We start from the raw sequence: 12,555 nt of genomic DNA, 5'->3' as shown, positions 1-12,555 counted from the left end.
ATCTTCCAACATTTTTTCTCTTTTTGTGCAGGATTGTAATCAAACCTACCACTCAAATTCGAATGTAATTTGTAATTTGAGTAGAAGTTACTCCGAAAAAGTAATAAAAGTAAACTACTAATTACCGAAATAAAAATGTAATTGGAAGTTACTAAACCACGCAGAAAAGTAGATCAGCTACAGTAACTTGAGTAGAGTAGTTGAACTACGTACGAGTCTGCCTCGGATCCGGCCCATTGGAGAAGGCCGGCGTAACTTTGAGGCTGGTGACGCAGCCAGCCTCCCGCGGCGTCCCCTTGCTCGCACTCACAAACTTGGCTCTCTTGGCGTCGCGAGCTTCGGCTTCCTCGTTTACCTTCCGCGTTCAGCAATGACATTGCGAAATGCGTCGACGAAATTTTCGCGCGTGACAAATCAAAAAACGTTACAAAAAACTGACAGCAAAAAAAAAAAAAGTATATTTGTAGCGTGCAATTTCGCAGAACACAAAAACATTGCAGCTGACCTAGCTTCGTTAGTTCTTTGATTTTGTATATCACAGATTCGCAAGGGAGGTTTTCCTGTATCCGCCAAAAGACTGGAAAGATATGCATCCGGTTAAGTTACGTCGAGCTTTCCTTCGATGAGTTTTTTACGATACATTTTTAGCGGTGAGCTTTCTTCACTACGGACATGAACGTCAGAATACCGTTTAAACTTATGCGTTGCACGTCTAAATAGCCACCAAATAGATCGGAGACCAAATGCCTGTCAAGAATAGATCAAATATAGCAAAAAGTACACTATTTATGGTACATCCAAGAGGCGCACCGTAGTACAGCGAAGAAATCTTAGACTCGCTGCTCCACTCCGCGCAAACTTCCCGGTACATATGCCCCAGCCCACTCCCCTGTCCCCTTTTCTCTCCGACATCAGTGAACAATTGGTCAGAGAGAGTCCTACCCGTTTTATTTTAAGGGCCAAGCTCCTTAAAGGCTAGGCTAGGGTGCCTTCATGTGCGCTCTGCTTAGGGTGGTGGCATCTCGCCATTTTGTCACACTCGTTTATTTTTATTTTTTGTTCAGAAGCGCGTGAAAGAGCGTTTCCCTGCACGCGCTTGTGGCGCTCACTGTGCTATGGCGCCATTTTGTTTTCGTCGATTTCTTTGTATTTTTCCCGTGAGCGCGTGCTGTCGGCATGCGGTACTACAAAGGGTGGCGTCACCCTAAACAGAAGGACATTGAGGCACCCTAGGCGAGCCATGTCCGTATGTTCGTCCGCCGTCGGGTGCACGTGCTCCTGCTCGTGAGCTTACGTGCTCACGTGCACGTGAGCACGTGCTCTTGTGCTCGTGTAGGGCAAAAAAAAAAAAAAACGCATCTCGACGTGGTGAATGATGTTGAGTGGGGCGAAGCTCTGGTGGTGCTTGTCTGCGTAGACGGTGAGCCGCAGCATGCCGAGCCTTTTGTTCGTTTTCATCCATGTCAGAAAGAGAATGTGTGGTATGGAACGTGGTTATATGCGCATTTGGGCATTTGACCGCAGCGTGACATGGATGAAAACGAACAAAAGGCTCGGCATGCTGCGGCTCAGCGTCTACGAAGACAAGCACCACCAGAGCTTCGCACCAATCAACATCATTCACCATGTGGAGATGCGTTTTTTTTATTAAAGGCATATTCAATCAATCAAAAACCACCAATGCTTCAATCTGATGAGTCGCACAATTTTGTTCTCTCTGTGAAGCCGCGGCTACATCACACATTTTGCGGCGTTCGTTCAAATGGGGTGTGCTCTCGTGTCGCGCGCTCTACTGATCATGCGCTCTCGTGTCGTGCGCTCTACTGTCGAGCGCGCTACTGTCACAGCGCCCTGGTGTCGTGCGCTCTAACGTCGGCGCTCTAGTGTCGCGTGCTCAAAAGGCGCTCTTCCAGACTACCGAGCCTTTGAAGCATGTTTTAGAGCGCAGCTCTTAGGCGATGACGTCACTTATCCTTGTGCAAGACCACAAATAATCGGCATTTGTGGCGAAACGTCTGTCGAGTCTATCGTGGGGCTCTGAAGGAGCCAGGTGTTTAGAATTGGCATAATCCTTGAAGTCATGAGCCAGTTCCCTTCATCATCAAAACAAGAGGACAAGTTTCTCCAGGAAGGCAAGAAGACGCGACTATTTACCGTCGGTGAAAATGTTTATGCAAGAAATTACTTGTGTGGTGTGAACTGGACGTCCGGACTTGTCAGAGCCGTGACCGGTCCACTATCCTACAAGATCGAAACTGAAGATGGACGATCCTGGCGTCGCCATGTTCGCCAGCTGCGCAGAAAGCCGGTGACAACCTCAGCAGAAGACAATGAAAATAACTGATCAGTCAACTTAAGTTTCAGCGCTCTACCTGTAGCGGTCTCTGAAGAAACGGACGTTAGGGACGATGCTACACCAGCAGTCATACCACATGATTCGGCAACAGTTCCCCCTAGTATCTCTTCGAGACCTCAAAGAGAAACACACTGCCCCACTTATCTTAATGACTATGTGCCTTAGTCTCTATAGTAGGGAAGAGTGTGCAGTGTTGTACACGTTCCTCAAAAAATGGAACGAAACCTCGTTTCTCGTTCCTTCTGATGTTTGGAACGCGTTCCCGTTACACGTTCCGTATGTGAAAAAGGAACTCGTTCCCGTTACAGTTAAAGAAATGGAACGTATCGTTACATATACGTTACATTTGTGTTTTTACAATTACCATATACAATTAGATCAAACAAAGTGTTTCTTTTATCTATCCCATCAAATGGCAACATACAGATTTGAATGCAGTGATGGAAAGGCATCAAGAGAAGAAGACAAGCGGAAGCAGTGTTTCATTTGTTGATAAATTCACCTTTAAAAATCTCAGCTTTTAGCCATATTTTGTGGTGGGCGATTCAGACGAGCCAAATGTACTTTTACCCCACATTGCACGAGCGTTTCACAACAACCTTGCGCGTTTCAATCTAACAAAGTAACTTGCTCGAACATAACAACAGTTGCTTCTCGATGTTGCTGTCCGCAAGACGAGCAAGTGAAGAAGGTAGGGCTGTTGGAAGGTCAGTCTTGAAAAGTACAAGTCCTTCTTTGTGAAGGTTAGACTCGTTGTTCACTTTGAAGATAGGGAACAAGGGGAGGAGAAATAAAAATTAATTTTAGTGTACATTTCATGTCACCAATTTTCGGGATACAAGCGTGCGTTCGATACCGGGTAACCTGCTCTTGTGTTGTAACTGTACGTCTCTTTGTGGAAGTTCAGTAATGGCTGCAGTCGGTCTTAGATTTCTGGGTGTACGAGGATTCGTGGAAGCAAAGAAAGTAGTTGAGTTTGAAACATCTTTCTTTCTGTGTCTTTTCCTTCGAGTAAAAGTTTGGCTTTCTGTACCGCAGTCTCGGGCACTGAAAAAAGAATCGATGTCCACTAGCTCTCCTGGCCCCGCCTGTCACCAAGCGAGTATCAAACACAATTAACCATATGGTATGTAACCAAAAAGTTAACGAAATCCTGCTCTTCGTATAGATGGATATTGTTTTTATACTTATAGAATTTCCCTTTCAGAAATAAAATACAAATTACTCCACTGGACGAAAAAAAGGAACGCCGTTCCCTTTTCCGTTCCAGTAAAAATGTAACGCGTTCCCGTTCCAGTTCCACCAATGCAAAATGGAACGGTGGCGTTCCTTCGTTCCTCCGAAAAGGAACACGCTCCAGGAACGCCGTTCCTTGGAACGCCGTTCCGTACAAGACTGAGAGTGTGATATATGCTCCTGCTCGGCGCCATTGCGAGCGTGCCGTCGCGTCACATGGAAAAAGATGACGAGCGGCGAACCTTGGACATAACTCGCGCAGTTCGATCCTGATCGAACAACTGGTTCACAATAGACTCTTTCCGAAATTCAGTCTGGCCGCTTTGATTAATATCATCATCTGTGGAACGGCAACTGTGTCATACGAATGGCGGCCCTCTAGTGACTGATAAAGGAGGACGTTGAAGATGCTCCTAAGCGGATCTTGCGAGGCCTGTACATTCGGGGGTCAGTACGACGCGACGTAGGAATGGAACACAAGAGCTACGTAAGCGTTTATTTCTAATAACTAAGATTCGGTCAATCTGTGGGCTGCACACAATCGGTTTTAGAGCACTTTGGTGTATGAAATTTTCTCGAGGCATCTGAGTGGGTTGGAGCTTTCTTCTGAATGCAGGTTCTTGGTCACTATCGAACTGAAAGAGATCGAGAAAGAACTCACTCTGAACAATACCTCGCGTGCCGTTGACTTGCGAAAGTGACGGTGCCGATACAAGTTCATTCCCGCCATTGATATGGCAAAACCTAAACTGCTTTACAAACCACCAGATGGCACTGAATTTCGGAAAGGGTCTATAATTGTCCCGACTATCCTGACCTGGATATATGTAAATAGCCTTCATCGTAAATAAATGTACGTTACATTTTCTGCATACAAATAGAGGTTGGAATAGGGGGCAACTTGTTTGTTTTCACGAATAAACGCAGAAAACTGGAAGCTACTATTTAAGTATTATTAGCCAAGTGCTGTAGCATGGTCGCACTTGCCATGTTAAAAGATTTGCATCATTTGTATGCACCTTGTTTATAACTAAATAATGTAAGGAAATGTTTCTTTTCCATTTCTTGTATTCCTATGTAGCCTTTCGAATTCTTGGATAGGGGTACGAGAAGGGTGGATAGAAAAAACGCGCGAGCGCATTGTCATGTTTTTTCATTGCCAATACACATTTGCAAGTGGGATCCCGGCTTAACCTCGAACCGCGCGTCCAGCTGATGGGGACCTGCTCTCCAGTCACAAGTTCGCTGCTGGTCGTACAATGTTGCCAAGCGTCCCTTGCAAGGAGTGGGATATATTTTAGGGAATACAAGAGTAAAAAGCAGAACGAACCTTTATTGTCTCTGGAAACGTTTTTAGCACGTGCTACGTGGCTATTTTCATCCCAGTTAAAACCAAAAGAAAAATATAAACGCTTGCAAAGAATGGAAGTGTTTATATCCTGTGGCTGCCACAATTGTCTGTGGATGCCTCCCCCTGCGTTTTGAAACAGTAGTGCATCAGCAACGTGCGCTAACGTCGGCCATCGGATGCAGCAGACACCGCCACCTTGTCTTCGCCCACCGCCATGACGTGCCCCTGGCATGGCGGAAACGTTACGCGGCGCCAGCATCGCTCGCAATGGAAGCGCACTGGAGCATTTCTTGCAAACGTGTATACGGTAACAACGGCAATGCGAGTTAGTCTTGGAAAATTTGTTTTAAAATAATTTCCGCTTTAAATTCAACTCGAATTTTAGAAAATAGAGCTGGCTTATAAGGAAACGTTGCCGTCGAGGGGCTCTTCGTCTCACAACGTAGATTGCACTGTTTCTCGGAAATGCACAAACGCCTTAACTTTCTTGTGTTGTACTCTTTGGGCGCGAGTAGGATATCTCAAATGAAGAATCAACTACTTGATTCCAGGAAGTGGGAGATCTATAGCTTCGCTTGGTGAGCACAGAACAAAACATCTTTGTTCGTTGTCAATACGGACTTCGTGTAACGGACGATGGAACGAGAGGGTGACGTTAGAGGTCAGCCAACACCCATTTTTACGCCTTTACCCCTCCATTGTTCACCCACTCGGAAACATCCAGAACAATCCGGAGAGATGCACAGGAGAGGAAATTCAGATACAGGTTGCGCGCTTCGAATTCTCCGTTTATCTTGCTCTAGGGTGCCTACGTGTCTGTCTGTCAGAGGATGAAAACATCTATTGTTGCCCTAACGTGCCAGCGCGTGACGCTCTCGCGTACTCAGTGCGTGATTTGGGCGGTAAAATGGCGACTATGCGTTAGCCAAAGCTACGCGCTCGAGCTGAGTGACATCAGATTGCGAACGCTTCATAATGCATAAAAAACGATTGGGCGGAAAAATGGCTGAGATGTCACCACTCAAGCAACAAAAGTCCGCGTGTGTATAAAGGCACTCTATCTTGCTCTAAAGTCCCTCGATAAAACTCACGTTTACAAGTAGTGCCGACCATTGTTGTGGAATGCGAAAGACACGTGCCACGAGCGGGTGCGCCGCCGCCATTCGCATCCAAGGGCCGCTCATTTGAGTGCTGCGCGCCATTTGCTTCCCAGGGCCTCTCGATTCACGGGCCTCGTGCACTGGCGCATTTGACGCTACTTGCGAAAACAACGCAAACAGATCGAGGGTTTTTATCTTGCTCAAGGTTGGTACGCCAAGTGTCGTGAGAATCGGGAACTAAGACAGCGTGTCTCAGAAAGCTGGCCATGGGAGACAAAGGCTGCTAGCTTTAGCTGTACCCACTAATCGTCCCAATCAGAGCCCGGCGTTCTGACGTCCTCGCGCTCACCCATACAAAAATGTCCTATAATCGGCTATAGAAAATTCTTTGTATGGTCGGCTTTAGCTATTTGGCCCAATTAGCTAAATAATCTTCTATGGCTGTCGTTAGCATTTTGTATGGTCGCCTTTATGGGCCTCTTTAGCTTTGTCTTTGGCCCTATCGCTGTCCAGCCAGTGCGCTCTGTAGCTTTTCTGATGGTTGGCTAAAGACTCCTCTATGGCTTACCCTATGGCTCTCTTTAGCCAGCAAACTGTAAAAAAACTTTTACTTCAAGTTCCCCCGACTTGTGAACGCTACATTCATGGTAGATATACATACATCTCTGAACACAGAGAATGGTCAGAACACAAGCAGAACACTACCCCACACAACAGCAACATCGCAGCGGCACCGGAGCGAACATATGCTATGTTCGCACTAGCTGTATATATGGCAGTCTAATTTTTGAATCCAACTTTGCCAGTGACCCATCATTTGTCGCAAAAACACGGAGAGGCGGAGGAAATATTACTCGTATTTAGTATATTATTTGAATTGTCTCTTGGAATAGCCCCCATCGCCTAATTCAACACCCTGAAAAACCAAATGTAGGTCGTTAGGCTAATTAACTAAAATGTATTAATTATCTTTTTAATAAGTTTGATGAATCACGTTGACAATGCAGTGATGACATGCAGTACACTACTGCTGAAGATTGCAATCAAGCTGTTGCTTGATTGCAGTGTTTGGCGCCAGTGTAATTTATTTTCAGTTTTGGGAGGTAATAATTAATTTTAATTGTTGCACAAGTATTTTAATGGATTTTTCAAACAAACAATATTACTGGTTTTCACGACTCTTTGCAACAGCAGAGAGCATGGTTTGTCACTGGCATTACAGAAATTTACTATTGATTTAATTTTCTAACTTGGAGTGTTTTTACTAAAAAATAAGCGTCGATAGTGATTTTCTATAGGCGTTGAAAGAAAATGCATTTGTTCTTAGTCTTTAAACTCGGGGCCGTAAATTTTTCTAAAGACGGGTACAGACAACTCATTGGTTTCCAATCTTTAGACTCAGGGCCATAAAATTTTCTATAGACTGTTAAAGACAATTTATTGGTTCCCAATCTTTAGACTTGTAGCCATAGAATTTTCTATAGGCGGGTAAAGAAAATATATTGGTTCCCAGTCTTTAGACTCAGGGCCATAGATTTTTCTATAGCTGACTGTAGCTGTCTTTATGGATTTCCATGGCCGACCATAGAGGGCCATGGGGGTGATAGCCTGCCATATCATTTTCCATAGACGACCACAGACCATTTTTGTATGGGCACTCTCCTCCTCCTCTTTTTCGCTTTTTCGGCGCATACGTGGAGAAACTCAGGGAAAGAAGACGACGTGCGGGGTCGTTAGAATGCCGAGCTCTGGTTAGAAATGATTAGTAGTTAGACCTAAAGCTGGCTGCCTTTGTTTCCAATGCGCTCGTCGAACGCGTTAGGACAATAAGGTTGGTTAGAACGCACAACGCCGGCGTCTGGGGTTCGACTTTCAAATCCGAATGCGTTCAATGAGGGTCATTCCATGGCAAAGAAGACGCGACAGGTTTTCATGTCTGGGCATAGCCTCCTTTATACTCGCAAAGCCTAGCAGTTCGACGACGGAGCCACAGAGTGCCCGGTCACAGATTTGGACCGTGAGGATCTGGTAGCACAGAGCGCGCTTCTCGGGCAACCTAATACTCAGTCACAGCTTTTGCAGCGGCGAGGACCCAAGACATGGTTTTCAAGCCCGACAAGAAAAGAAGCGGTAGCGCGAGGAACGCGAGGAGCACGAGCGGACATTGCATAGCTCGGGACAAGTGTGTTTTGGCGTTTCGCCTCAGCGGGCCGCCCGTTACATCACTCTCCTCTCATCCGTTGTCTGCCGCTCTACCTTTTCACTTTCGGCAGCCGCGTCTTATGACGATCTGCCAGGCTTTGTCAGGTTAGATGAGGCTATGGTCTGGGATAAGGCAATGCGCAGCTAGCTTTAGACATATCTAGAGACACTGAATGTTCCCAGAGTAGCAAATTCCCTTCAGTCCCCTTACCTGAAGTCAATTCCCCAGAATGTAGTTTTGATTGGCTGGTTTAGCCAGTGGCGGAAGTTATTAGTGAGCCATTGAACGGATCGGCCCAAAACGACAAAAGAAAGCATAGAAACGTTTCCGCTATACCACGACTGGGGCTCGTGCGTTCACTTTCTCTAGATTCTTTTATATCAAGTAGCCGCTAATCTGGCTCACTAAAGAAGATTGCCGGCTCGTTTGCTTGTGCCGGTTGTGGTGGTGCTGTGCTTCAAACTCTAAGCCCTAGACACTCGACTTCAATATGTTTTGAGGCGAGAGAAAGAGACTAAACAACGAGGACAAAGACACGCAAAAACAAATAATAAAAGTAAAAGTGTCACGACCGGCCAGGAACTTGTATTGAAGCGCTCACACGAGAACGAACGCTACACTGTAGGCGCTACGCTCCGACCGCATAGGGCAGCACCATATTGGGGATCACGACTCGGTTCTGAAACGAAGCTTGGGTGTATACGTACTCTGGGGACATTCAGTGACTCCAGGCCCTATCCACTCAACATTCCTACCTGAGCCAACGCTTCTCCAGAGCTCTCGTTTCCTCCTTTCCCTGAGTTTTTCAGCGAATATCCTCCTTTATAATACTGAGAACGAGTCGTCTGCTGCTGGCGCAGGAGTTTCGGTGACGTCAGATCGACGCCGAGTTCTGATTGGCTGACAGAAAAAAATAGTGGGCAGACCTCAAGGCATCCAGAATTGAGGTCTTCCCACTATATTTTTTTTTTCAATCGGCCAATAAGAGCTCGGCGTCGTACTGACGTCACCAAAACTCCTGAGCAAGGAGCGGACAACTTGCTCTCCGAATACCCTGAGGATACGCGAGGACGTGTGGGCGAGGTCATTAACCGAGATATGGTTTCAGAATGCACCATATCGAGGCGGCTCATGACGTTAAGCCAACCGCCTGGAGGCGTTAAAGAGGTGTAATCACTGAGATGCCGAGAAACGCTGAGTGCACCCAATTACGTTCTCACGTTTTACTTCGTGGTTTGTATTTCGGCATGCAATTTGCCTAATTCTGCAATCTCGATGGTTGCGGAGCGATAATAGAATGTTAGGGAATAGCCTCGCTCTAGGCCTTGTAGCCTGTAAAGGTGACCAAAAAAATGAGGAGGACTGTGCGCATGACGGTTTGTTTCAATACTTTCTTTTTACGTGTCTTCTCGTATAAAATATATCTGGGGCATATTTGGCCATATCACACATTATATGATTATATACGGCCTATATACAGCCTTATCTAACGTATATACAGCTTTATTTTGGATATATGCAGCCTTATCTTGCAAATATACAGCCTTATCTGAGATATATACGTCGTAATTTGACGTATATACAGGTTTATCTGGCGGCCGGTTTTTACTATATAAAACGATAGTTTATCAAATGCTTTGTTAGCAAACGGTAAAGGCTCATTGTTCTCGAGCTAAATATTAGCACAAATGATCCTAAACTTGAGTTTTGGCAAGCTTGTTTCGGATTATTTGTGCTATATTTCCCGAGGATTTCAATGTAGCTAAACTATTTTGAATAGTTAACATTTCGTCCGAATAGACCATTTGGTAAATCCCCCAAGCGCCCCGGCCCCCATACTCGAGAAATCAAAACAGCAGTGTTCCTTCAGCTACCTAGTGATCGTTAATTTCTACAAATTCCATGTTTACCCAGTTTTGAGTGTAATTCGGAGTCACCCTGAACAAGCGTCGTATGATTATTAAAATTTCTCGTCATTGTGAGCGTTTTCCATATAATGTATGCTGTCCACCCTTCAACCTGTATGAGCTGCAGACATCTCTTCCATTATTTCAATTCTGGTGCAGTTACAAAGACGCTGATATTAAGGTAGCAAATCTAAAAATGTTATAGACAGCCCCGCTGAACTTGGGCTAAATCCTGGTTTGGATTGTTCTGATTTCTCGGATTTGTAAGCGATTCCTGCTAAAACAACAATAACAAGAATGATAATATTGCAACAGATTTTCGCGGCTCAGTCACGTTGAAAGGTGGATCGCATGCGCCGTATCATAAGCGCTGGCATTGATATGACAGGTCTTTGGGCTCTATAGAATGCTTGTTCAGGGTGATTCCGAATTACACTCAAAACTGTGTAACCATGGGATTGGTTGTAATTGCTGATCACTAGGGAGGTGAAGGAATACCCTTCCCATGGTTACCCGAGTGCGGGTATGGGCACTTCGGGGAGTCACATTTTTTGAGAATTGTAGACAATAAAAAGATATAAAGTGCTGAGTTCAGGCTTGTGTGCTTCTTTTAGTATGCCTGGCCAGATCTGGAATTTCCATACATAGCCAGATCTGGGATTTCCATACCTGGCCAGGGATATCAGATTATATCCGGCATTATTGATGAGGCTATATCTGGCAGATATACCATATCATGTTATATGCACTCTAAAAAAAAAGGTAGTCATAGGTGACTACCTTTGGGGTGGTAAAAAGTTTTCCCAAATATAACGACCCCTAGGGTAAAAATGACGACTCCACACGTAGTCAAAAAGCAGGTAGTGAAATTTGACTACCCCCAAAAGCAACATGGCGGACGGTTAGCGAGGCTCGGATTCCCCGGTAAGGCCTAGCGAACAGCACGGCTTTTCGGCCGAGTTAGAGAATAGGGCGCATACGCCTATTCGACGTCTTCCAGGCGCCACCAGACACTCTAAACATCCGTCCTTAGACACCGGTACCGTACCTATTAGCGGGGAGGACGGCAGCGTGTTTGCCGGAATCGTCGCGATTGCACCCGACGGCATCTCGCTAGATTGACTGTATTTTTACCGCCGGCGGAGAACGCTCAAAAAAGAAATTGTAACGCGAGGAATGGGTATGCTGACTTTATTGAAGACAACGTATGCTTGTCGTTTGCGGCGATGAATCGCTGGGCACCTTCGTCGACACGACGGGAGGCGTTCAACTCGCACCAACGCCCCGCATTCTTTTTTTTTTTTCCCTATCTCTTCTTGTTTGGGCCTACCTCGACCGACGTGGTTATCCATTGCTGCCTGCACTTCGCAGCTCTTCGACACAGAACAATAATTTATGTGGCCGAGTGAAACAATTATTACGATTGTTTTCAATCTGAGAGGCACGTAGGGAGCCCAGTGGACCGCAGAGCCTGGACGGCTGGACCGTAGCCAGCTGTTTGTAGTCAATAGCTACACGACTTCACAACACTTAGCTTATTGAATCAGGCGGCAGCTTGCGCCACCTAGGAGGTGTAGTAGTAACCGCTAGATGCACTAAAAAAAAATACTCTTCCTTCACTAACTCTCCTGAGGCTCTAGAGCTACGTACGTACTGCACCTATGACAACTCATGCGCCACACACCAACCACGTTACCGAACACTGTTACGGGCACATACATATGAACAGTACAACAAGGCACAAGCAACTGCAACACAACACAACCGCGACTCTCTACTCTGACCACCCAACCGACCCGATTCGTATATATGCCCTACCGGGTTCTGACAAGGATTAGGCAGGTGACTGCTGCTGTTTAGTTGATGAATACAAAAAGTATCTGCAAGTATTATTAGTATACAGTTGTTCTGAGTACTTAGATTGGCCGGCTAGACACTTCTCTTAATCTAACGCTTTGAAAGGCACCATGATATGAAAGTAATCGGCTAAAGTAACACCACATGGCATGCTCCCGATCAGTTTCGGTTTCAGATTCACGCAGTGATAAGCTTACTAATGCCATGTTGCCCCATGCTCGTTCCGCGCGTGTAATAGCAGCAAAGGTTACAATAATATCTGCATTCCTAGTCAGTAATCGGCTAGAGGTAACATAATTCTTAGTCTTGTGTTGTTATATACCCCACAAAGCCCAGCGTATCATATTTACTACGTGGAGTTTGATAACTCAAAAAGTGACAATAAATTGCGTGAAGCTGAGACCATAGCGTTATTATTGTAATAACTCTATGGCTAAGACCAAAGCCTGCAGTATCGGTTTTCATAAGCTGACAGAGTTTTCCGATTTGGGTAGTTCAGCAAGGCCCCGCCAGGCTGCCGCTGGCAGCTAGAGCAAGATGGCCGC

The sequence above is a fragment of the Ixodes scapularis genome, unplaced genomic scaffold (assembly GCF_016920785.2).
Source record: "Ixodes scapularis isolate PalLabHiFi unplaced genomic scaffold, ASM1692078v2 PGA_scaffold10__122_contigs__length_95168666, whole genome shotgun sequence".
Lineage (NCBI taxonomy): Eukaryota > Metazoa > Arthropoda > Arachnida > Ixodida > Ixodidae > Ixodes > Ixodes scapularis.
The sequence above is the reverse complement of the archived record's forward strand: the minus strand, read 5'-3'. Positions refer to the sequence as shown.